General features: G+C 62.9%; 1 pseudogene; it reads left to right on the forward strand.

Moving 5' to 3' along the window:
* On the forward strand, nt 1–24,480 carry LOC138827215 (rho GTPase-activating protein 8-like; annotated as a pseudogene).
* Nucleotides 24,481–24,918: the final 438 nt, after the last annotated feature.

Genomic DNA, 24,918 nt, shown 5'->3' on the forward strand with positions numbered 1-24,918 from the left:
ATGCTGGCTGAGAGCCCTGAGCGCTGGCCCCAAGAGCGAGGCTGTGCAGGGCGGACCGTCAGCCAGGGGCCGCTGGCCCGCGCCTGTCCTCCTGGCTGCATGGGAGGCTGCGGTCTGAGGATTGAGGTTCGGAGCCAGCCGGGGCAGGGGAGACCGTGAGACTCCTATCTCCAATAAACCACCAGAAAACCGGAAGTGGCGCAGTGCCAGCCTTGAGCAAACAGGCTCAGGGACAGCTCTGCGGGCCTGTGCCCCGGGGCCCTGGCACCTGCCTACACTGCCAGGAGGGCGAATGTGATCCTGAATTTGCACCAGGACGGTGGCGCTCCTGCCCCTCCCCGCCCGCGTCAGGTGACCCAGGAAATCCGGCTGCGGGCCGGGCGGCTGCGGTGGGACTGCCGGTGGGACTGCCGGTGGCTCCACAAGTGGCTGTGTGAGCTGCGTGTGCGTGTGTATGTGTGTGTGAGCTGCGCGTGCGTGTGTACGTGTGTGTGAGCTGCGCGTGTGTGTACGTGTGTGTGAGCTGCATGTGCGTGTGTACGTGTGTGTGAGCTGCGCGTGTGTGTACGTGTGTGTGAGCTGCGCGTGTATGTATGTGTGTGTGAGCTGCACGTGCGTGTGTACGTGTGTGTGAGAATGAGAGTGTGTGCATGTGTGTGAGTGTGTGTGTGTGTGAGCATGTGAGTGTGAGCGTGTCAGTGTGTGAGTGTGTGTGAGTGTGTGTGAGTGTGTGTGTGAGAGAGAGTGTGTGTGTGTGAGTGTGTGAGTGTGTGTGTGTGAGTGTGGGTGTGGGTGTGTGTGTGAGAGAGTGTGTGTGAGTGTGTGAGTGTGTGTGAGTGTGGGTGTGTGAGTGTGAGTGTGTGTGGGTGTGGGTGTGTGTGAGAGAGTGTGTGTGAGTGTGTGTGTGAGAGAGTGTGTGTGTGTGTGAGTGTGTGAGTGTGTGTGTGAGTGTGTGTGAGTGTGTGTGAGAGTGTGTGTGAGTGTGTGAGTATGTGTGAGAGTGTGTGTGTGTGAGTGTGTGTGTGGGTGGGTGTGTGTGAGAGTGTGAGTGTGAGAGTGTGTGAGTGTGTGAGAGTGTGTGTGAGTGTGTGTGTGAGTGTGTGTGTGAGTGTGTGTGTGTGAGTGTGTGTGTGAGTGTGTGTGAGTGTGTGAGAGTGTGTGTGAGTGTGTGAGTGTGTGTGTGTGAGTGTGTGTGTGTGTGTGAGTGTGTGTGTGTGGACGCTGCCCAGACATTCCCCCTGCTGCCAGCCGGGCCCTGCAGCCCACAGCCGACAGCTCTGGGCTCCTCTCTCAGCCTGGGCCAGGCAGTGGCCACACCGCAGTGTCCAGCCTGAGAGCAGATGGCCGGGGCTCATCGACACTGGGCAGGGTGTGGGAAACAGGTGCTGCGGGTCTTGGGGGCGGCGACAGGGACAAGCTCACCTGGGGTCTGGGCGGTTGGGACCACTGTCAGACACCGCAGGAGAGCAGCAGGTGCAGTTAGTCCTGGCTGGCCTCAGTGCCAAGCCCAGTGAGCCTTGACCTGTGTGGCCCTGCGTGGTCGCCTTGACCACGGCGTGGCCTTGAACACACCGCCAGCCTGTGGTTTCTTTTCATCTTTTTTTTTGGGGGGGGGGGTCTGGTCGTGGGGCCTGACTCTGGGCCTGGGCGCTGTCCCTCAGCTCTTCAGCTCAAGGCGAGCGCTCTACCGCTTGAGCCACAGCGCCACTTGTGGTTTTCTGGTGGTTCACTGGAGATCAGAGTCTCACGGACTTTCCTGCCTGGGCTGGCTTTGAACCTCAATCTCAGATCTCAGCCTCCCGAGTAGCTAGGATTATAGGTGTGAGCCACCAGTGCCCAGCCTCATTTTTTATTTTTTGAGGGTTAGAGTCTCCCTGTGTCGTCCCAGCTGGCCCTGAATTCACGATCCTCCTGCCTCGACCTCCGAGGAGTCTCCCCGTGTCGTCCCAGCTGGCCCTGAACTCACGATCCTCCTGCCTCGACCTCCGAGTGCCAGGCTTACAGCTGTGCCATCCACACCTGCCCCTCTTTGGCTTCTTTCCCCCTACAACAGCTCACTTTCCATTGGCTTCCTTATTTACAGCAGTACTGGGGTTTGAACCCAGAGTCTTGTGCTTGCTAGGCAGGTGCTCCACTACTTCAGCCATGCCCTGGCCCTTTTTGCTTTAGTTATTTTTCAGACTGGGTCTGAAAATTTCCAGCCTGGGCTGGAAATGGACCTCAATCCTCTGACCTCTGAGTAGCTGGGACCATAGACATGGCCACCACCCGCAACTCACCAACTGAGATGGAGTCTCTTGATCGTTCTGTCTGGGCTAGTATCAGAGATCTACCTTATCTCCGTCTTCTGAATAGCTAGGATTACAAGCATGTGTCACCATGCCTGGCCTCCCTCACCTTTTTCTTTTTGAATGACATCAACCTTCCATCCTGTCCTGCAGGGCGGCTTGTTCCCCAGTGCTTTGGTTCTTTCACCTCATGGTCTGTCTGTTATTTCCTAAAGGCTCAGGATTAGCACTGGAGGCTGAGATCCACGTTAAACCTTTGGAGCAAGATCACTCTCAGTGTTGTGCTTGAATGTCCACCTGTCCCACGCTCACTCTGCTAAGTTGGGCCAACCGAGGCAGGGGCCTCCGGCGTGGCTGTCACTAGTGTGGGTGTTGCAGAGTAGGCAGATCCCAGGTGGGGTCAGCCCCGGCATCCCCCCCGCCGCCCCCGTCCTGGCGTCCACCCACGATCTTTGCCCAAAACCCTTGTTGGAAACTGAGCGTGTGGCTGTGGGACGGCGTGTGTACTCTCCCATTCCACGCAGCCACAAGCTCAGCCAGCACTGCACTGCCAGACCTGCCTCACGCCTGTCATCCCAGCTGCTCAGGAGGCTGAGATCTGAAGATCTCAGTTCAAAGCCAGCCCGGGCAGGAAAGTCTGTGTGGTACAGGCGTGGCTCTTCTGGTTCTTCCTTAGTTCCCAATACATTTTACATTTTGGAGTCTGTGTATTAATTTCTCTGGGAAAGCACACTAGGGCTTCTGTGTTTGTATCTACGTAGAAGCTTGAGGAGAAGTGACCTCTCTGCAGTGGCGTCCACGACTACAGCCCACCACTGCTGCGTCTGTTCCCACGTTGTCCCTCCATCCAGCTTTGACGGTTTTATGAACTTCTTTCCCTTCCTTCCTTCCTTCCTTCCTTCCTTCCTTCCTTCCTTCCTTCCTTCCTTCCTTCCTTCCTTCCTCCCTCCCTTCCTCCTTTCCTCCCTTCCTCCCTTCCTCCCTCCCTCCCTTCCCCTCTCTCTTTCTTTTTCTTTCTCTCTCTTTCCTTTTCTTTCTCTGTCTCCCCTCTCCCCCCCCCCTCCTTTTCTCTTTCTGTGCCTATTCTAGGACTTGAACTCAGGGCCTGGGCGCTATCCCTGAGCTTTTTAGCTCAAGGTTGGCGCTCTACCCCTTGAGCCACAGCTTCACTTCCTGCTTTTTTAGTGGTTAATTGGAGATAAGAGTCTCATGGACTTTCCTACCTAGCTGGCTTCAAACCCTTGATCATCAGATCTCAGCCTCCTGCATAGCTAGGATTCCAGGCGTGAGCCGCTGGACCAGCTAGGAGACAGTCTTGGGGCAGGGCCTGGGAGGGCTCCTCCGCTCTTTCCTGTCCTGCCTTGTGAATACACCTGACCTGGAATTCTGTGTCTGCTGTAGAGCTGCGGGGAGACGAGGCAGCGTCACGCCGGTGGGAGGCCCTTCGCAGCACCATGGCTGGTCAGGACCCTGCGCTGAGCCCGAGCCACCCATTCTATGACGTGGCCAGTCATGGCACCCGGCAGGTGGCAGGTAGGCTTCCCATCAGGGCAGGAGGCCTTGGCATCCCAGGGGAGGGGGGTGGCGTGGGCAGTCAGGGCCAGGCCCCAGGACAAAGCAGAGCAAACCCTGGCATCCCGTCACACCCGGGCTAGGGATGGTTTGTAATTAAGTGGGCCACGATGAACATTTTTCAAGACTTTGTAAGACCAACAAACCCTTCCCTCAACCCCCAGGAGAACCAGGGTCCTCTGTGTGTCACCTGTGTGGCCGTGTGGAGCCCCTGCGCCCACCTGTCACTGCCAGCTCTCCTAGGCCAGAGCTGGGCTCATAGAGAGGTGCTGGGCAAAACAAAGCTCACCGTACCCAGTGCCGGCGGCACACACCTGTAATCCCAGCTCCTCAGGAGTCGGCCATCTGAGGATCGTGGTTCAAAGCCAGCTCGGGCAGAAAAGTCCCTGTGAGACTCATGTCCATTAACCACCAGAAAACCGTGACTCAATCGTTTGAACAGGGTCAGCGCCCAGACCCTGAGTTCAAGCCCCACAACCGACCAAACCAAAAAAGACCGCCCTTGGCATTGCCACCCCTCTCTGCTGCGAGTGGGCGGCATAGGCCGTGTCCCCCTCCACTGGGATTGGGCGCCATAGGCCATGTTCCTATGCTGTGATTGGGCGCCATGGGCCACAACCTGTCTGCCACGATTGGGTGCTATAGGCCACGCCCTCTCCACAGTGATTGGGTGCCATAGGCCACGCCCTCTCCACAGTGATTGGGCGCCGTAGGCCGCGCCCCCTCCGCTGTGACTGGGCGTCGTAGGCCGCGCCCCCTCCGCTGTGACTGGGCGCCGTAGGCCGCGCCCCCTCCGCTGTGACTGGGCGCCGTAGGCCGCGCCCCCTCCGCTGTGACTGGGCGCCGTAGGCCGCGCCCAGGCCTCGCGCGGGGCCGACCGGCTGGGGAGACGCGGGCCCCCTCCAGCTGCCGCCCGCGGCCGCCCTCGGACCAGCGGAGCCACCAGCGGCTGCGGAGTATCTGAAGCACGCGCTGGACCAGGACGTGGGGAACGACCGCGCCATCGTCTACTTCCACCACGGCCTCAGCGGCCGGAACCACCGTCCCTGCGCCGGCGGCGGGGCGCCGACAAGGAGTTCGGCCGGAAGTGGGTGGCCAGACTCCCGGGGGCGGGCCCGCGGGGGGGGGCAGGGGCTGTGGAGGAGGCCGGGCCGCGGGGAGGAGGCCGGGGAGGAGGCCGCGGGGAGGCCGGGGAGGAGGCCGGGGAGGAGGCCGGGGAGGAGGCCGGGGAGGAGGCCGGGGAGGAGGCCGCGGGGAGGCCGGGGAGGAGGCCGGGGAGGAGGCCGGGGAGGAGGCCGGGGAGGAGGCCGGGGAGGAGGCCGCGGGGAGGACGGGGAGGAGGCCGGGGAGGAGGCCGGGGAGGAGGCCGCGGGGAGGACGGGGAGGAGGCCGGGGAGGAGGCCGCGGGGAGGACGGGGAGGAGGCCGGGGAGGAGGCCGGGGAGGACGGGGAGGAGGACAGGGAGGAGGATGGGGAGGAGGCCGGGCCGCTGTGGAGGCCGGGCCGCTGTGGAGGACGGGCTGCCACGGCCTCTGGAGCCTCAGAACCCGCTGCGGCTGCGTCCTCCGGCTGCGTCCTCCGGCTGCGTCCTCCGGCTGTGTCCTCCGGCTGTGTCCTCCGGCTGCGTCCTCCGGCTGTGTCCTCCGGCTGCGTCCTCCGGCTGCGTCCTCCGGCTGCGTCCTCCGGCTGCGTCCTCTGGCTGCGTCCGTCCTCCGGCTGCGTCCTCCGGCTGCGTCCTCCGGCTGCGTCCGTCCTCCGGCTGCGTCCTCCGGCTGCGTCCATCCTCCGGCTGCGTCCTCCGGCTGCGTCCTCCGGCTGCGTCCTCCGGCTGCGTCCATCCTCCGGCTGCGTCCTCTGGGCGGCGGGCGCTGCCTTGAGGCAGAGCTGGCAGGGGCGGCGCCGGGACCTGCGTTGAATCTCCTGCCCACCCGGGCCGGGGTGCTGCCCGCTGGTGAGTCCTCGCTGGAGGCCTCAAGCCTGGCCCCGCGCCGAGTCTGCGTTGGGGGCCGCGGGCCGCCCTCCCCCCTCCTCAGCCCCTTCTGCGAAGGATGGGCGCGTTCACACCCGACCCCTGCGCGGGTGCGCACTCGCCCGCGGCCCCGCCCCCGGCTCCAAGGGCGGACGTTGGTGCGGCCGCACAGAGGGCTCCCGGCCGCCCCAGGGCTCCTCGGCCCCTGCCCGGCGCAGAGGGGGTGTCGCTGGCCCAAGCAGGCAGGGACGGCTGGCTGGCAGTGCCACCAAGGTGACGTCACCAGACACAGTCCACGCTCACCACAGAGGCGGTGGATACGCAGCAGCGACTCGCTCATTCTGTGCTGGTCCCGGGGCTTGAACCCAGGGCCTTGCTCTCTCCCTTGACCTCTGACCTCTCCAGCCAGGGCTGCTACTCTGACACTTGAGCCACATCTCCACCTCTGCCTTTTTAGTACGTCACTGAAGATAAGAATCTCATGGATTTTCTCTGCCTGGGGTGGCTTCAAACCTTGATCCTCAGATCTCAGCCTCCTGAATAGCTGGGATCACAGGCGTGAGCTGCCAGCCCTGGCCGTGACCGTCTTTATACACATGTCCACCATCTAGATATGGTAGGCAGGTGTGGCCACTGTGAGAAGTGTGAATGTGTATAATTTTTGTGTTTAGTAGGATATAAGTATAAGTTGGGAGTACTTCCTATTTAAGAATGGCTGTTTCTTCCAGCCAGTATCCACAGCTTTGTCAACTGGGTCGTGGGATTTGAGCAGTGGGTCCCGGTGGAGGGTAGAGGCTGGCCGTAGCATGTGCTGGCTGGCCCATACGGCCATGCGGAGGCCCTCTTGGGTGGGGGCTCCCTGAAGGACACAAGTCCCCTGCACAGAACACGGCTCTGTGGAGTCTCAGCATGCCACGTGACCCCTGTCCGGCCCCAGGGGGTGCCTACTTCTGTGTCAACCCTGGAGGAGAGCGGGGGCTGGGAAGTCAGGCCGGATGGAGGGAAGGGCACGAAGAAGCCTCTCCCGGCCTGGCGTTTAGGGTCTTACTAGGTTTTGCTGCTACAAGCCACGCAGCCACACAGTGCCCTCGTGTCCCTGGCGTAGGGGTTTTAGAAAGGCTACGGTGGGCGTTGTTCTCAGCCAGGTGCCCTGGGGCTGCGTGGGTGCCAGGGGCAGGGGTTGGGGAAGATCCTAGGGTTTTCTCTGAGTGTGAACCGTTCTGTGTTCTGTTTTCTATTCCGTGTCCAGAGCTGGCCACTCCTGCAGTGCAGGTGGGGGATGCCGGCCGGGGTGTCTGAACCCCGCGGGCCGACCGCCTCTCTGCCTCTTCCTCAGGTACCGGAAGAGCCTGAAGGCGCTGTACGCGCTGCACCCGGCCAGCTTCATCAAGGTGCCCTGGGGCATCTTCAGACCGCTCATCAGGTGCGTGCTGCCCAGAGCGGACCCCGGGTGCGTAGGGGTCCCATGGCGTGCTTCCCTGTCCAGCTTCTGTCGCGGGGGTCAGGAGAGCCTGTCCCCCACTTTGCCCACTCGGGGGGCCTGGTTTGAAACCAGCCTGAGCAGGAAAATTCCATGAGACTCCACTTTAAAAAAGCAAAAAGCCAAAATGCAGGTGTGGCTCAAGTAATTGAGCATCAGCCCTGAGCAGAAAAAGCTAAAGGATGGCACCCAGGCCCTGAGTTCATGCCCCCAGGACTTGGATTTGCGGATGTGTGCACACAGGTGCACACGAGACCCTGAGCCCAGCCATGCGGAAGGGGAGGTTTGTGATCCCAGGACCAGCCTCTAAGGGCTGGCCTGTACAGGATGAGCACGAGTCATGGAGATCCAGACACTGGCTGCTCACGCCTGTCATCCCAGCTACTCGGGCAGCTGAGATCTGAGGATCACAGTTCAAAGCCAGCCAGGGAAAGTCTGTGAGACTCTTATCTCCAATTAACCACCAGAAAACTGGAAATGGCGCTGTGGCTCAAATGGTAGAGCGCGTGCCTTGAGCTGAAGATCTGAGCTCCTCAGGTCACAGGGCTCAGGTGGTTGGCTCTGGTTGATTATGAGCTCAGACCTTGTTTGGGGAGGAGTTCTGGGGAGGAAGCAGGAGCAAGTCTGTCACTGCTGCTGGTAGGTACCCCTGAGCCTTGCAGCCCTCCTCCCGCGTGGGGCTGTGCCTTCGAGCACCCCTGGGTGGGCTCCTGCACGGTGTTGCTCAGGGGGTCACAGCAGGGGCCCGGGAAGGACCTGGCCGCTGGCCTCAGGCGCCGGGTGATTCGGGGGCTTTTCTGCAGCCCCAGCTTTTAGTGCCTGGCAGAATCCTGGAAAAAGCCACTCTGCTGGTGCTGGGCACCCAGGGCTGATGGATTCTCCCTTGTCCACAAGGGGGAGCCAGTGCATGCAGAATTCTCTCCCTCTCCCTCTCCCCCCACCCCCTAAAACATTGAAAATATACAAATACCCACATGCCTCCAGACTTACAAATTGCTGTCACAGTAACAAAATAGGTTTGATTTTTGCTGAGTACCTCACATTGCTTCTATGGTAACCGTGCTGTTCTTTGCCTGCGCGCAGACCCGCACGTATTAAATATACTCACGAGGGAAATAATACTGTTGGAAAAAAATTAAATAAAAGGGAGTGAATTTGCAAAGGACGAAACTGAGCCTCATTCATAACGGGAATATGGGGAAGGCATGGGAACTGATTTGTTCAAAGGCTTGTGTTGTCTTCCTGCCCGGCCGGGGGAGGGGCTCCCTGTTTGGAGGGTCCGAGGCCCTGAGGGAAGTGGTTCAAGGAGAGCGTGGAGGAACTGGACGTGGCCGGGCTTCTCCGACTACAGCGGGGTCTCCAGGGGTCCTGTTTAGTCTTCACCACTGGAGATAGGCAGCTGCAGGGCCCCCACGGACCCCCCCCCACAGCAGCCGCCCTGCGGAGCCTGCTTCCACCTGGTCTCCTGATCCCAGCACTTCCTGGAAGAGCTGTCAGGACAGGCTCTGGCTTGCTGGACCCCCCAGTCTGAGGCTTCTATGCAGATCATGGAGATGCTTTTATGCAGACGAGCCTGTCAGGGAGGATGCTATTGGAGGCAGGTGTTTTTATGCAGATGAGCCTGTCAGGGAGGATGCTATTGGAGGCAGGTGTTTTTATGCAGATGAGCCTGTCAGGGAGGATGCTATTGGAGGCAGGTGTTTTTATGCAGATGAGCCTGGGGGGGTGAGGCCTCACAGAGCCTGAAGAGAAGCCTCAAGTCGGTGATGTTTGAGTTGACGCCGGTCAATGGGGCGTCTGGCAGACCTGCTGCCCGCCCCCTCCCTGCTCCCTCCCCCTCCCCCATATTCTGCCTAACTGCCATATCCTGCTTCTCCTTTCCCAGTCACAAATTTGGGGGGAAAGTCGCCTATCTCAACCACTTGAGCGAGCTCCGGGAGCAGCTCCAGTGTGACCAGCTGCCGGCTCCCCGGAAGTCCTGCGGTGAGTCCCGCCCCGCCCAGCCTGACCTCCCCAGAGCCCTGTCCCCTTCATGGGGAAGCCGCACACGTGCGCCCCGCCAGGCGTGGGCCTGAGGTCGGCGGCAGCGTCGACCCAGACGCTCCTTAGAAGGTGGGACGGAGAGGCCGGGAGCCGGCGGCCCGGCGGGGCTCTGCTGGCAAAACCGATTAAAAACCTAAGCCACACCGCGGCCCGCTGCGCGCTGCTGCTGCTTTTGAGCAGGAGGCTTGCGGGTTCTCGGCAGCACAGAGGGAGCTGAGCGGGTGCACAGGGCTCTGGGTGCTCTGGGGCCTCCTGCCCCGTGTTCCCTTGAAAGTAATCGGCGCGTCGCTTCCAGGCTGAAGCGGGACCAGGTGACCCCAGGACCTCTGCGCGGCAGGCTGAGGACAGAGAGGTCTCCAGAGAGTTGGCCCCAGGCTCTCTCTGCCCTCCGCGTCTCTCTCGGGGCAGAACCCTGGCACCATGCCCGCACGGGGCCGAGGCCTTGCCGGAGTGGAGGGGTCGGGTCTCTTGTGCGGGAGGGTAGACAGTGGGCGGGAATGGCCCCTGCCCTCTCGGGGGCCCCAAGCTAGTGAGGCTCATGGTCAGACATGGCTGTGGTAGAGGAGAAATCCTGGAGGCTTACAGGAGGAGGTGATCGTAGTAGTTCCCTAGGGAGAGCTAGCCAGATGAAGCAGCCAGCAGGGTGTCTGGCGGAGGGGACACTCGCTGCCCTCTGCCCTCACGTGGGAGTGAGCTACTGGACTCCTGCAGAGCCCCGGCGGGCAGAGGCGGGCACAGAGCCAGACAGTCTTGGGCAGGGCCCCAGAGGCCCAGGTGACGGGGACGCAGGCTGCTGGGTGGCAGGGGCCGGCGCTGGGGGACGGGCTCAGGAAGTGGTGGAGGTTGGCAGACGGCCCCTAGGCTGGATTGGGGGCACGAAGCAGCCAGCTCTGGTCTTTGGGGCCCATGGGGCACACAGGTGCCCCGGGGCTCCGGAGCTCCCGACTGGCTCTGGTGGCCGGTGCTGCCCATAGTGGCCCTCAGACCCGGCCCCGGGGCCCCCTGGGCTGGGACCATGGGGCTGGGTGTTCCCCAGGCCCCAGGCTGGTCTTGAGGCCCTGGCCAGGGGTAGCCCTGAGGTTTGAAGACCCAGATCCCGGCTGCATCCCGGTTTGGGACCTGGGACAATAGATCCGGCCAAACCTTGGTGTTGGGAATGGAGCAGCAAGCATCGCGCTGGGAATGGCGGAGGGCAGAGGGCGGCTTCTCCTTCTCAGGCCCTTCCACCTCTGCTTGGCACCTCTCCCTAGCCAGGAGACACAACCCAACACCTCCTAGTTAGTGAGGGAGGGAGGGCGGGGGACCCCCGGGCGCCCAGGCGGCCGCCCCGGCTCCCCGAGGGCTGTGCGGGGGCTGACCGGCCTCGGCCGCGCCTGCAGGTACGCCGAGAAGCTTCAGGCGCTGCACAGAGGCCTCCCGACCCCGCCCGCCAGGCCGCCGCCCCCCAGGCCGCCGCTGCCCACGCAGCAGTTCGGGGTCAGCCTGCAGTAAGTGAGCCAGGACGCTGCACCGTCCTCCCGCCCCCGCCGGCCACCCCTGGGGCTGAGGGCCACCTCCATGTCCATCCCTGGACCCCGCAGACCACGGCACCCCGGCCTCCCGGCTCGCCCAGCAGCCCACACCTCGGCCTCCAGGCCGGGCCAGGCCGTCGGCTGACCCACCAAGGGAGGGCCGGGTGCCGGGGTGCTGCGGTCCCCTCCAGGGGCCTGGGCAGCACGCGCGTGAGCATTCCACAGCCCACACGGCCACCGTACGAGTGGCAGCCCCAGGACCTTGAGCTCACCCCTCTCTCTTCTGCTTCTGTGTGCTGCCTTATTTCTCACGTGATCTCATAATCTTGTTTTGTTTGTTTTTTTTTTCATTCGATGTTTTGGGTTTTTGCTTGTTGTTTTCTGATGGTGATACTGGGTTTGAACTCAGCCTCGTATTTGTAAGGCAGGTACTCTACCGCCTGACCCAGGTCTCCGGCCTTTTTGCTTTTGGTATTTTTCAGATAGAGTCTTGAGTTTGTGCCTGAGAACTTACTTTCTGCCTCTGAGTTTGCCTGGCTTGTTTCAGATGTGAGGGTCCTGACATTTGGCCTTAAACTGAGGTCCTTCCACCAACACCTTGAGAAGCTGGGGTGAAGAAAATATTAAATGTGAAGTAGAAAGGTTGTCCCCAGGGGTCTGGGAAGGTGGCTCAGTGGTAGAGCGCTTGCCTTGCATGCATGAGTTCCTGAGTTCAATTCCTCAGCACCACATAAGCAGAAAAAGCCGGAAGTGGCGCTATGGCTCAAGTGGTAGAGTGCTAACCTTGAGCAGAAGAGCTCAGGGACAGCGCCCAGGCTGAGTTCAGGCCCCACAACTGACCAAAAAGAAAGTTTGCCCCCAGATGTATTAGGAGCACAAACTGACTACCAAGCCGACTGTTTTTTCCCCCATTCTTTTCCTGTCTTCATGCTACAGCCTACCCTTTCCCAAGCATCACCCAGCATTACTGATGAGTGATTGACACCTGACAGGGCAGACACCTGCAGTGACCATGGCCCCTCTAGGGGGCGCCGGGGGTGCTGGGCCTGGGGACACCTTGCCTCTGGGGGATGGTTTTCCCTGCAGTCCCCAGGCCTCTGTGCCCACAGCCAGGCGCCGTGGTTTGGTTCTGCGGGGCCAGGGCTGCTTTGGTGGCTGTAATGTGCAGGGAACCTGGGCAAGGTGGGCTCCACACCTCAGTCCCTCGGTCTGGAGGCTCAGCCGGGCCTGCCTTGTGTCCACCATAGCCTTCTGCCTAATTCTTATCTAATGGATTTTTAAAATGCAGCCTGGGGGCTGGGAAGGTGGCTCAGTGGTAGAGTGCTTGCCTTGCACGCATGAAGCCCTGGGTTTGATTCCTCAGTACCACATACACAGAAACAGCTGGAAGTGGCACCAGGGCTCAAGTGGTAAAGTGCCAGCCTTGAGCAAAAGAAGCTGAGGGATAGTGCCCAGGCCCTGAGTTCAAGACCCAGGGCTGACAAAAAAAAAAAAAAAGCCTGGAGCCACTCAGCTGGTTGAGATCTGAGGATCATGGTTCAAAGCCAGCCCAAGCAGAAAAGTCCATGAGACCCTTACCTCCACATAACCACCAGGAAACAGGAAGTGGTGCTGTAGCTCAGGTGCTCAGGGATAGTGTGTAGGCCCCAAGTTCAAGCCCCATGACCAACAACAACAATTTTAAAAAAACAACCAGCCTGGCGTTGGTGGTTCACAACTGTAATCCTAGCCACTCAGGAGGCCGACAAATCCAGGGGATTCTTATGTCAAATTAACCAGCAAAAAGTTGGAAGTGGAGGCATGGCTTAAGTGGTAGAGTGCCCACCTTGAGCAATAAAAGCCAATCCAAAGAATAAGAACCTAAGTTCACGACTCAGTAGAGACACTTAAAAACACAAAATCAGCCCATGAACGCAACAAAGTGCTTGGGGGTGTCGGTGGCAGGGCACCCAGGTCACGTGGCGCGGCCCAGCTCAAACCCGGCCTCACACAGGAGCACAGGAACGACCCCTCATCTCCGCGGGACCCGGCCCGGGGCTTCGAAGGCATTTTGCCTGCGATTGCTATTTCATTGCCAGTAACTATAGCAAGATGGCAGTAAACACGTTAACTAAAGCGCCACACGCGAACGTTGTTTGGACTGCGAATGAATGAAAGTCACTAACATTCATAACCAAATCCTGTTCCCAAATGTTAATTTGCTGATTTAAGTTCAAAAGCACAAAGCAGAACACTCGCCACGGTCGGGCGGCTGGAGCTGATGGGGGTGGGGGGACCCCGAGGCCCGTTCACGCATGCGTGCACACAGCCCTCCCAGCGGAGCGCAGATCCGGAGTCATAGGTAAAGGACTGAACTGTGAGGGTCCTGGAGCCAGAGGTGAGCTGCCTCGCGCAAAACTAGCAAAAGTGTGAGTGAGGCCCGAGTTCAAGCTCTGGAACTGGCACAAAAGAAAAAGGCCGCATGCGTGCAAATAGGACGGGGGAGGCGGGGCTCGGGGGAGGCGGGGCTCGGGGAGGCGGGGCTTGCTCTGGGGAGGCGGGGCTTGCTCTGGGGAGGCGGGGCTTGCTCTGGGGAGGCGGGGCTCGGGGAGGCGGGGCTTGCTCTGGGGAGGCGGGGCTCGGGGAGGCGGGGCTTGCTCTGGGGAGGCGGGGCTTGCTCTGGGGAGGCGGGGCTTGCTCTGGGGAGGCGGGGCTCGGGGAGGCGGGGCTTGCTCTGGGGAGGCGGGGCTCCGGGAGGCGGGGCTCGGGGAGGCGGGGCTCTGGGTTCAGGTTCCCTTGCATAGCTGCCTTTTATTTATTTTTTTGGGGGGGGGTCCAGTCGTGGGGCCTGAACTCTGGGCCTGGGCGCTGTCCCTCAGCTCTTCAGCTCAAGGCTAGCGCTCTACCACTTGAGCCACAGCGCCACTTTGGGCTTTTTTCTTTTTGCTTATGTGGTGCTGAGGAATCGAACCCAGGGCCTCAGGCATGCCAGGCAAGCGCTCTACCACTGAGCCACCTTCCCAGCCCCGGATATCTGCCTTGATCACGGGTGACGGCCACCGCGCTCGGGCCGGCGCCCCGTGCGGGGTTGAGGCGCCCAGCCCCTGCCCTGCCCCTGCCCTGCCCGCGCGGGGCTGCCTGGCTGGTGGGGGGCGTGGCCTGGAGGGGGAGGGGACACAGCTCCCCCCCATCCCCCCGCCTTCCTCTGCCCCACAGTGCCGGTGCACCCGCGGGGGACGCGCGGAGCCCCAGGCCAGGGCCTCACCCTCCCCACGTCCTCCCCGGAGGCCCGGAGCCCCAGCCTCAGAGCGGAGAATGGCGGCGAACTCATCCCTGCGGTGCTGTGAGCGGCTGTGGTCAGGGTCTCCTTCCGCCGGGGCCGGGGGACGGAGGACGGGCTGGAGGAGCCGCTGGGCGTGACCACGAGGGACTCGGGCCGGGCGCCGCGGCCTGCGGTCTGCCTGCCCCCGGCTGCCCGGGTCCAGGGTGGCCCCGAGCAGTTGCTGACCTCCGGGCGCGCATGCGTGCCGGCACCTGCGCCTCTGGCTTCCGTTGCTTCCGGGTCCCCGACCCGTCACCCCCTCCCGGGACCGGGGTGAGCGGGGACCGTCAGGGCTCCCGCAGTGGGTGGCCGCCACTGCAAAGCGTTTCCCTTGCTCAGCTGAGTCCATGGCACGCCCCCCCCCCCCCCGCGCTGGGTATTTCAGCCCTAGGCCTCATGGGAAGTCACCTGTTTGGGGACCGCCAGGTGCCAGGCACGTGGAGAAGGAACAAAGTGGGGAAAGCTAGAGCCAGGCTTCAGAGCTATCCATTCAGGCACAGGAGGAGCCACAGAAACTTCGGGAAGCCCGGTGTGCTTGCTGGAACTTCTGGGATGCCCCATGTCTCTTCCCCATACAGGGCTGCGCACGGAGGGCCTGTTCCGGAGGTCGGCCAGCGCCCAGACCATCCGCCAAGTGCAGAGGTTGTATGACCAAGGTGAGCGCCCAGGCCCCGCCCACAGCCCCGCCCTGCGTCACAGGCCCCGCCCACACCCACCCTGCCACCACCCAGGCCCCGCCCACAGCCCCGCCCTGCGTCACAGGCCCCGCCCACACCCACCCTGCCATCACCCAGGCCCCGCCCACAGCCCGCCCTGCCATCACAGGCCCCGCCCACAGCCCGCCCTGCCACCCAGGCCCCGCCCACACCCCCACCCTGCCATCACCCAGGCCCCGCCCACAGCCCCGCCCTGCCATCACAGGCCCCGCCCACACCCACCCTGCCACCACCCAGGCCCCGCCCATCCACCTTGCCCACCACCCAGGCCCCTCCCACACCACCCTGCCACCACCCAGGCCCCGCCCACAGCCCCGCCCTGCCATCACAGGCCCCTCCCACACCCACCCTGCCACCACAGGCCCCGCCCACACCCCACCCTGCCACCACCCAGGCCCTGCCCACAGCCCCGCCCTGCCACCACAGGCCCCGCCCACACCCTACCCTGCCATCACCCAGGCCCTGCCCACAGCCCCGCCCTGCCACCACAGGCCCCGCCCACAGCCCCGCCCTGCACCACAGGCCCCGCCCACACCCACCCTGCCACCACCCAGGCCCCGCCCATCCACCTTGCCCATCACCCAGGCCCCGCCCACACCCCACCCTGCCAGCACCCAGGCCCCGCCCACAGCCCCCACCCTGCCATCACAGGCCCCTCCCACACCACCCTGCCACCACCCAGGCCCCGCCCATCCACCCTGCCATCACCCAGGCCCCACCCACACCCACCCTGCCAGCACCCAGGCCCCGCCCACACCCACCCTGCCAGCACCCAGGCCCCGCCCACACCCACCCTGCCAGCACCCAGGCCCCGCCCATGGCCCCCTCCCTGCCATTTTGCCAGTCACACCTGGTAGGCGTGTGGTTTTCCAGAACGCTGTGGGCCTTCCCAGGCCCCCCACGCTCAGCCCCTCCCATGGGAGAATGGCATCGAGCTGAGGACACCCCAAAGCCAAGCCAACCAGGGCGCAGGTGGCTCACACCCGTAATCTCGGGAGGCTGAGATCTGAGGATCACAGTTCAAAGCCACCCAGGCAGATCCTTCTTGCCTGTTAACCACCAAAAGCTGGAAGAGGGGCTGTGGTTCCAGTGGTAGAGATCCCGGGCCCTGAGTCCAAGGCCTAGGACTGGCACACACACACAATCGTGCTCACCAGGCAGTGTCTGGCCCGCAGCAGTGGGTCCACTATCCACGCATCTAGAGGGGACAGGACGGGCTGGGAACCAGCACCCTTCCAGGGAAGGCAGGCGGCCCGCCAGGAGCCCCCACTGCAGTGCTCCTACCCGGACGGAGCTGGAGCTGCCTGCAGGGAAGCCGCTGGACTTTGACCTCTACGGGGACATCCCCGTCCCGGCTGTGATCCTGAGGACGTTCCCCTGCCAGCTGCCCGCGCCACTGCTCACCTTCCAGGCCTATGAGCAGATCCTGGGCATCACAAGTACGTTTGGGGTGGCGGGTCCTGGGGCGCCTGGGTCCTGCTGCCTCAGCAGGGGAGGGGAGGGGTCTGAGCACCTGGCTGTGCACCGGGCGCTTCCGCTCAGCCCGGCCCTGTGCCCGCAGGCGTGGAGAGCAGCCTGCGCGTAAGCCACTGTCGTGAGATCCTGCAGGACCTCCCAAAGCACAACTATGCCATCCTCCACTACCTCGTGGGCTTCCTGCATGAGGTGAGGGGCCTGGGGGTCCAGGGTCCCCCCCCATGCCCGCCCCACCTGCCCCCAGCCTGCCCCGCCTGCCCCCCCAGCCTGCCCCTGGCCTGCCCCCCAGCCTGCCCCCCCAGCCTGCCCCTGGCCTGCCCCGCCTGCCCCCCAGCCCCCCCCGGCCTGACCCTGGCATGCCCCTGGCCTGCCCCAGCCTGCCTCCCGGCCTGCCCCCAGCCTGCCCCCCAGCCTGCCCAGCCTGCCCCCAGCCTGCCCCCCAGCCTGCCCCCCAGCCTGCCCCCCAGCCTGCCCCCCAGCCTGCCCCCAGCCTGCCCAGCCTGCCCAGCCAGCCCCCCAGCCTGCCCCCAGCCTGCCCCCCAGCCTGCCCAGCCTGCCCCCCAGCCTGCCCAGCCTGCCCCCCAGCCTGCCCCCCAGCCTGCCCAGCCTGCCCCCCAGCCTGCCCCCAGCCTGCCCCCAGCCTGCCCCCCAGCCTGCCCCCAGCCTGCCCTGCCTGCCCCCAGCCTGCCCCCAGCCTGCCCCCAGCCTGCCCCCCGGCCTGCCCCCAGCCTGCCCCCCAGCCTGCCCCCAGCCTGCCCTGCCTGCCCCCAGCCTGCCCCCAGCCTGCCCCCAGCCTGCCCCCCAGCCTGCCCCGCCTGCCCCCAGCCTGCCCCCAGCCTGCCCTGCCTGCCCCCAGCCTGCCCCCCGGCCTGCCCTGCCTGCCCCCAGCCTGCCCCCAGCCTGCCCCCAGCCTGCCCCCAGCCTGCCCCCCGGCCTGCCCCCAGCCTGCCCCCCGGCCTGCCCCCAGCCTGCCCTGCCTGCCCCCAGCCTGCCCCCAGCCTGCCCCCAGCCTGCCCCCCGGCCTGCCCCCAGCCTGCCCCCCAGCCTGCCCCCAGCCTGCCCTGCCTGCCCCCAGCCTGCCCCCAGCCTGCCCCCAGCCTGCCCCCCAGCCTGCCCCGCCTGCCCCCAGCCTGCCCCCAGCCTGCCCTGCCTGCCCCCAGCCTGCCCCCCGGCCTGCCCTGCCTGCCCCCAGCCTGCCCCCAGCCTGCCCCCAGCCTGCCCCCAGCCTGCCCCCCGGCCTGCCCCCAGCCTGCCCCCCAGCCTGCCCCCAGCCTGCCCTGCCTGCCCCCAGCCTGCCCCCAGCCTGCCCCCAGCCTGCCCCCCAGCCTGCCCAGCCTGCCCCCCAGCCTGCCCAGCCTGCCCCCCAGCCTGCCCCCAGCCTGCCCCCAGCCTGCCCCCCAGCCTGCCCCCCAGCCTGCCCCCAGCCTGCCCCCAGCCTGCCCTGCCTGCCCCCAGCCTGCCCCCCAGCCTGCCCTGCCTGCCCCCCAGCCTGCCCCCAGCCTGCCCAGCCTGCCCCCAGCCTGCCCTGCCTGCCCCCAGCCTGCCCCCCAGCCTGCCCCCAGCCTGCCCAGCCTGCCCCCAGCCTGCCCTGCCTGCCCCCAGCCTGCCCCCCAGCCTGCCCCCCAGCCTGCCCCCAGCCTGCCCCCCAGCCTGCCCCCCAGCCTGCCCCCAGCCTGCCCCCCAGCCTGCCCCCCAGCCTGCCCTGCCTGCCCCCAGCCTGCCCCCCAGCCTGCCCCCCAGCCTGCCCCCAGCCTGCCCCCCAGCCTGCCCCCAGCCTGCCCCCAGCCTGCCCCCCAGCCTGCCCCCAGCCTGCCCCCCAGCCTGCCCCCCAGCCTGCCCTGCCTGCCCCCAGCCTGCCCCCCAGCCTGCCCTGCCTGCCCCCAGCCTGCCCCCAGCGTGCCCCCCAGCCTGCCCTGCCTGCCCCCAGCCTGCCCCCCAGCCTGCCCCCCAGCCTGCCCAGCCTGCCCCCAGCCTGCCCCCCAGCCTGCCCCCCAGCCTGCCCCCAGCCTGCCCTGCCTGCCCCCAGCCTGCCCCCAGCCTGCCCCCAGCCTGCCCCCCGGCCTGCCCTGCCTGCCCCCCAGCCTGCCCCCCAGCCTGCCCCCCAGCCTGCCCTGCCTGCCCCCAGACTCCCCTGTCTCTGCTCTTGGTGCCGCTTAGGAAGCAGGACAGAGGCCGGGCCGGGGGAGTCCTGAGCTGGCCTGGAGCGTCGGCTGGGAGAGGGGCTGTTCTGCCCCACTCTTTGAGGGAGCCCGTGGGCCGTGCGTCCTGCGCTCGCCCCCGCTGACCTCATGAGGCCGCCTGGCTCCTGCTTCAGTGCCAAAGCAGAAGGGGAGGTGGGGGGGGACTCAGAAACGCCAGGGGACACGTCAGGGCCACACCGGGGGCTCCCCCAGCACATTGCAGCCAGTCCGAGGAAACTGGGGAGAGGCCCCAGTCCAGTTTTCTCCCCAGAGCTTGGCCCCCCCCCCGGGTGGGGACGGACTCCGGCCCACCGCCGCCCTTGGCCGCACGCGCGCGTGACCTCCAGGACCCCGTGTCTCTTGCGGGTGTCCCAGGAAAGCATCTTTAACAAGATGAGCAGCTCAAACCTGGCCTGCGTGTTCGGGCTGAACTTGATCTGGCCGGCGCAGGGGGCCGCCTCCCTGAGCGCCTGGTGCCACTGCACCTGCTCACCGAGCTGCTCATGGAGAGGATAGAGAGGATCTTCAGCCCCCGGACACCCCCCGGGAGCGCGCCCGGGCCCCAGGTGTGCCCCGAGGGCCGCGCCCGGGCCGCCTCCCCGCCCCTGACAGCGGGAGATGCTGAGGTCCACGGGCTCACGCGCCGTGTCCTCCTGGGGTGCTCTGGGACTAGCTGTCCCGTCCCAATGGCCAGGGGCCACAAGACACAGCCTTACAGTAGACAACATGCGCTTCTGACTCTCAGGTCCTCCCATGTTCTTAGGGTGTGGGCCGTGACAAATGTCTAGCAGGTTATTTTTTTTTTATTGTAAAGATATTATACAGAGGGTTACAGTTACATGAGTGAGGTAATGAGTACACTTCCTATTGAACATTGTTACCCCCTCCATTGTTTTCCCCCTACCATCCCTTCCCTCCTTACCTTCCCCAAGGTTCTTTTTTTTTTTTTTTTTGCTTGTGATTGATTACATAATTTCCCGAATTTCACAGTATTGTGGAATAATGATGCTCATTTAAAGTCACAAGTGCATTCTAACTTTCCTGGAGCAAATTGTCTATCACAGTCTGTAACATGTAACAGTGCTCACATGTTATATACCATATATGTGATCAGCAGCATGGGGATATTTGGTAGTGGTTCGACCAGATGAGTGGGAGTTCTTTGTTTCTTAAGTCCTGTTAGTTTTGTCGTATCACCTAACATTTTGGATTTAGCATCCACTTATCAGGGAGACCATGTACTGTTTGTCTCTTTGCTCTTGGCTTACCTCGCTCAACATCATTCCTTCTAGCTCCATCCACTTCCCTGCAAATGCCATTATTTTGTCATTTCTAATGGCTGCATAATAGTCCATTGTGTATAGATACCACCGTTTTTGGCTCCATTCATCTGTGGAGCAGGTTATTTTGAATTCTGGTGTGTAACTGTGCATGTGTGCATGCGCGTGCACCCATGCGTGGCCTTGAGCCTCGAACTCAGGGCCTGAGGCTGCTGCTTGGCTTTTTCACTCAGCGCGGGCGCCCTGCCACTTGAGCCTCACCTCCACTTGCTGGTTTGTTGGAGACGAGAGTCTCTCAGACTTTCCTGCTCTGGTTGGCTTCAAACCACCGTCCTCAGATCTCAGCCTCCTGAGCAGCGAGGATCACAGGTGTGAGCCGCCAGTGCTCACACTGTCAGTCGTGGGGCCTGAACTCTGGGCCTGGGCGCTGTCCCTCAGCTCTTCAGCTCAAGGCTGGTTTTCTGGTGGTTCATTGGTGATAAGAGTCTCCTGGCCTTCCTGCCGGGGCTGGCTTTGAACCGCGACCCTCAGATCTCAGCCTCCTGAGCAGCTGGGACTCCCGGCACATCCGGGGACAGGGCCACGCTGTCCGCCTGCTTCTGCGGGCCCAGCACTCACTCCAGGAGGCACCCAGGGGACCAGAGATCTTCACATAGCACTCGACATACGTATTAGTACTTACTATCAAGGTGTTTTATGATTCGGGCGATGCGTCTGCTTCTCTGGTGGAGATTTTACTCCTTCCTTTTTTTTTTTGTCGGTCGTGGGGCTTGAACTCTGGGCCTGGGCTCTGTCCCTCAGCTCTTCAGCTCAAGGCGAGTGCTCTACCACTTGAGCTACAGCGCCACTTCCGGTTTTCTGGTGGTTTATTGGAGATAGGATTCTCACGGTCTCTCCTGCCTGGGCTGGCTTTGAACCGCGATCCTCAGATCTCAGCCTCCTGAGTAGCTAGGATTACAGGCGTGAGCCACCAGCGCCCAGCTTTACTCCTTCCTTTGCCCATTTCCCCATGCTGTTCCTGCCACGCGGTGTAGAGTTCACTCTCCATAGAGTGTCTTCAGAGTTCCATGCCTGCATTTGTTCACCTTCCTCCCTTCTGCGCCCCTCCTCCCGTACCCCTGCCCCGTAAGAACAAAAAAAGAAAACCTCACAACCATGAGTTTCATTCTTCCATTCTCATACATGGGTCCTAGCACAGTGCAGGAGGAGGAGGTCTGAACAGATGGCATGAAGGGAGCCGTCCAGACGGGGCCCTGGCGGCCCAGCCCTGATGGCGGCTGCTCACCAATGCACCGTGACCAGGGAGCTCCCTGGCCTCTCTGAGCCCGGCGGCTGCGAGGCGCCAGCGCCTGGCGGGGAGGCCCAGCTGCTGGCCCTCCACGGGCGCCCGCGGTGGCCGGAGGGGCTGTGCTCTCAGCATGGTCAGGCAGAAGGGCCTGGCGGGTGCTGGACTTCAGGACACCCCAGGGAACAGCACCTCGCAGCCGGACGCCAGCGGTCATTTCCTCGCCGGCCTGGCTCCCGCCTGTCATCCCAGCTACTCAGGAGGCTGAGATCCTGGGATCACAGCTCAAAGCCAGCCTGGCAGGGCTCAGCAAAACAAAACAGCAGAAAACCAGAAGTGGAGCTGCGGCTCACAGTGGTGGCTCGCCAGCCTTGAGCGAGAAAGCTCAGGGACACTGCCCAGGCCCCAAGTTCAAGCTCCGCACCAGACCCCCCCCACCCCCCAAATAGCCCTCTCTCCTGCCAAACTGAAAACCAATTGAAAGCCATAGACCTGTCCCAGCGACAGTGGCAGAAGCCTGATCCTGTTCCTGGTGCACAAATAGGCTGGAGGCCCAGGGAAGTAAAGAACATGCAGACGGGGCTGGGAAGGTGGCTCAGTGGTAGAGTGCTTGCCTCGCACACCTGAGGCCCTGGGTTCGATTCCTCAGCACCACATAAGCAAAAAGAAAAAAGCCGGAAGTAGCGCTGTGGCTCAGAGGTAGAGCGCTCGCCTTGAGCTGAAGAGCTGAGGGACAGCGCCCAGGCCCCGAGTTCAGGCAGGTCCACCCGGCTGGTGAGCGGCAGGGCTGGGGTTGGAACCTCGTAGCTCTGCTCTTCGGTGAGGAGCTGTGGGAGGCAGAGGGAGGCAGCCGGGCCCCGGTCTTCTCGTCCATAAGCGGGGACACACCTCCCATGCTCCTCCAGCTCTGGGAATGCCAGGCTTGGACCAGGACCACGGGTGCAGCTAGCATCACCCCTGTGCGCTGACACGGCTGGCCTGATGCTCCACCTCCATGTCACCTGGGGGTCTGGTCCCAGGGTCGGGAGGGGCAGAGGGTTCAGGGAGCTCCCACGGATGCGTCCCGGTCCTTCTGAAGAGCAATTTTAACCCGTGTGTATTCATTGTGCAGAGCGATGGGCTTCCCTAGGGCACCCTTGCACGGGGTGTCGCCCGTCTGCCTCGCACGCCCCGCTGTCGCCCGTCTGCCTCGCACGCCTGCTCTGTCGCCCGTCTGCGTCGCACGCCCCGCTCCACATCTTTGAGTTCGGGGATGCATTGGCCTCTCCATGGCCACCCAAGCCCAGGAAGCCACCACAGGGGCCGCCACTGCCCCGAGCTGCGGCCTCAGCTGGCACACGCCCCAAGGGGCAGAAGCTGGCCCCAGCCCCATCTGCGGACTCTGCACTGGGCACAGCCTCCCCCTCCCCCTCCCCCTCCCTCCTCCGCAGATGGCCGTCCCTCAGCCGTGTCTGCTGAGGCCACAGGTCAGTGCCCACCTTCACCCATCTCCCCGGGGTCTTCCTTTCCGTTCTTTCTTCTCTGTCACGTCCCTTCCCTGCGGTTTGAAAGCAGGCCGTTGTTAGGTGTCTCCGCCCAACCATGTCCCCTTTTTTTTATTTTGGTCGGCCGTGGGGCTTGAACTCTGGGCCTGGACGCTGTCCCTCAGCTCTTCAGCTCAAGGCGAGCACTCTACCACTTGAGCTACAGCGCCACTTCCGGTTTTCTGGTGATTTATTGGAGATAGGAGTCTCACGGTCTCTCCTGCCCGGGCTGGCTTTGAACCGCGATCCTCAGATCTCGGCCTCCTGAGTAGCTGGGATTACAGGCGTGAGCCACCGGTGCCCGGCTCATGTCCCCTTCCCCTCTTGTTTTCCTTCCGGGCCCTCTCCAGAGGCCCGCCCAGCACCTGTAACCCAGGTAACTGGCCCAGCTGGGGGGGTGGTCCCCAGGCTCTGAGGTCACTTCCTGACCGCCCTGGTCACGCCTCCCTGGGGCAGTGGGCGGTCCCAGGCCCTGAGGTCACTTCCTCCATGCCCGATGGGTTCTTAGGATAGACTCTCCTCCCTTGAACGGCCATCGGGATCTTCTCTGAACCTTGAACGGCCATCGGGATCTTCTCTGAACCTTGAACGGCCATCGGGATCTTCTCTGAACCTTGAACGGCCATCGGGATCTTCTCTGAACCTTGCAGTCGTTTCGTTTCTGCTGCGACACTGTCCCTGCTTCCTTTCTTGGTTTCTTTGTTTCTCTTTTTCTCCTCCTTTTTTCCCCTTCCTCCTCCTTTTCTTCCTTCCTCCCTCTTCCCACGCTCCCTGCCTTCCCTCCTTCTTTCCCTCCTTTCCTTCCCCCCTCCCTCCTTGCTTCCTTTCTTCCCTCCTCCCTCTCCATTCTCTCTTCCTCCTTCCTTTGTTTGCCTCCGCCCCAATCCTGGAGCTGGGGTTTGAGCTCACGGCCTCCCTTTCTTCTTTAGCTTGCTTGTTTTGCTCCACTCTATACTTGAGCCATGCCTCCAGTCCTGCTTTTCGCTGGTTATTTTGAAGATGGAGTTTCATGGTTTTCTGCTGGTGTTGATCTTGAGCGTCAATCCTCTGATCTCAGCCTTCTGAATAGCTAGGTTCCTTCCCTCCCTCCCTCCCTCCCTCCTTCCTTCCTTCCTTCTTTCCTTCCTTTCCTCCCTCCCTCCCTCCCTCCCTCCCTCCTTCCTTCCTTCCTTCTTTCCTTCCTTCCTTCCGTCCTTCGTTCCGTCCTTCCTTCCTTCTGTCCTTCCTTCCGTCCTTCCTACTGAATTTCCTTTTCTTTCCCTTTCTTTTCACCCCCAAACCCTCCATCTCTGACCCACCATGGCTAGGCCTAAGCAGGTCCCCCAGTGTGGCTCAGCGTGGAGCCCAAGGCACTGGGCCCCGGGTCCCTGGTCACAAGCTCTGGAAAAAGCCACTGGGCCTGTGCACCGCTCCTGGGAGAGGCCTCCGTGCTCACAGCTGCTTCAGAAACCCGCTGCCAGAAAGAGAACAAAAAGGGAAGAAAGAAAAATGATGGCATTCCCCGGAGCCCACGACTGTGAGCCCCAGAATTAACAACGACATTAAATCAAATCTCATGCATTATGCAGAGAGCTGTGCAGCGCAAGGCCGTCTGTGCGACCCGCGCTGCAAATTTCCAGACTCCGAAGGCACCCCTGCCGGCCTGCGGCTCTTCTCCTGGCCTCTTGGGGACCACCGGGACGGGGGCGCACAGCCCAGTGACACCCTTCGCCGGCGAGCAGAGGGGGACACCACCGTGGCCCGGCCCGTCCACAGAGCGGGAAGCCATCAGGCAGTGGCTGTGGTGCGGGTCCATTCGAAACAATGAAATACAGCATCTGAAATATGACGCAGCTGCTGACCGACGCACGGGGTGAATCATCCAGTCGCTTCTGCGGAACACGACGGGGATTTGAAGTCGCTCCAGAGACTCGGCAGGCTGCCCACATCAACAACGAATTACACAGGGAAAGGGGGTCAGCCTGGGGTCGGTGGGGAACTGAGTCCTGGCTCTGCCCTGGTGGAAAACAACCAGCACAGAAAGTGTGCAGGAGAAAATAGCGATGGCTTGAAATGTTGCCACCCACAGGCAAGACTTGGTAGTGTTTTGGGGTGCCAATCTGCTCCCATACTGTTGGTGGGGTACAAATTGGCACCACTGCTTTGGTGAACTAGCCAGTGGGGTGGTTGGATAGATGATAGATAGATAGATGATAGAGAGAGAGAGAGAGAGAGAGAGAGAGAGAGAGAGAGAGAGAGAGAGAGAGAGAGGATATTTAGATAGAGAGAGAGAGATGATAGATAGATAGATGATA

Source organism: Dipodomys merriami, unplaced genomic scaffold (genome assembly GCF_024711535.1).
Source record: "Dipodomys merriami isolate MVZ:Mamm:240054 unplaced genomic scaffold, mDipMer1.0.p SCAF_1513, whole genome shotgun sequence".
In the NCBI taxonomy this organism is placed as follows: Eukaryota; Metazoa; Chordata; class Mammalia; order Rodentia; family Heteromyidae; genus Dipodomys; species Dipodomys merriami.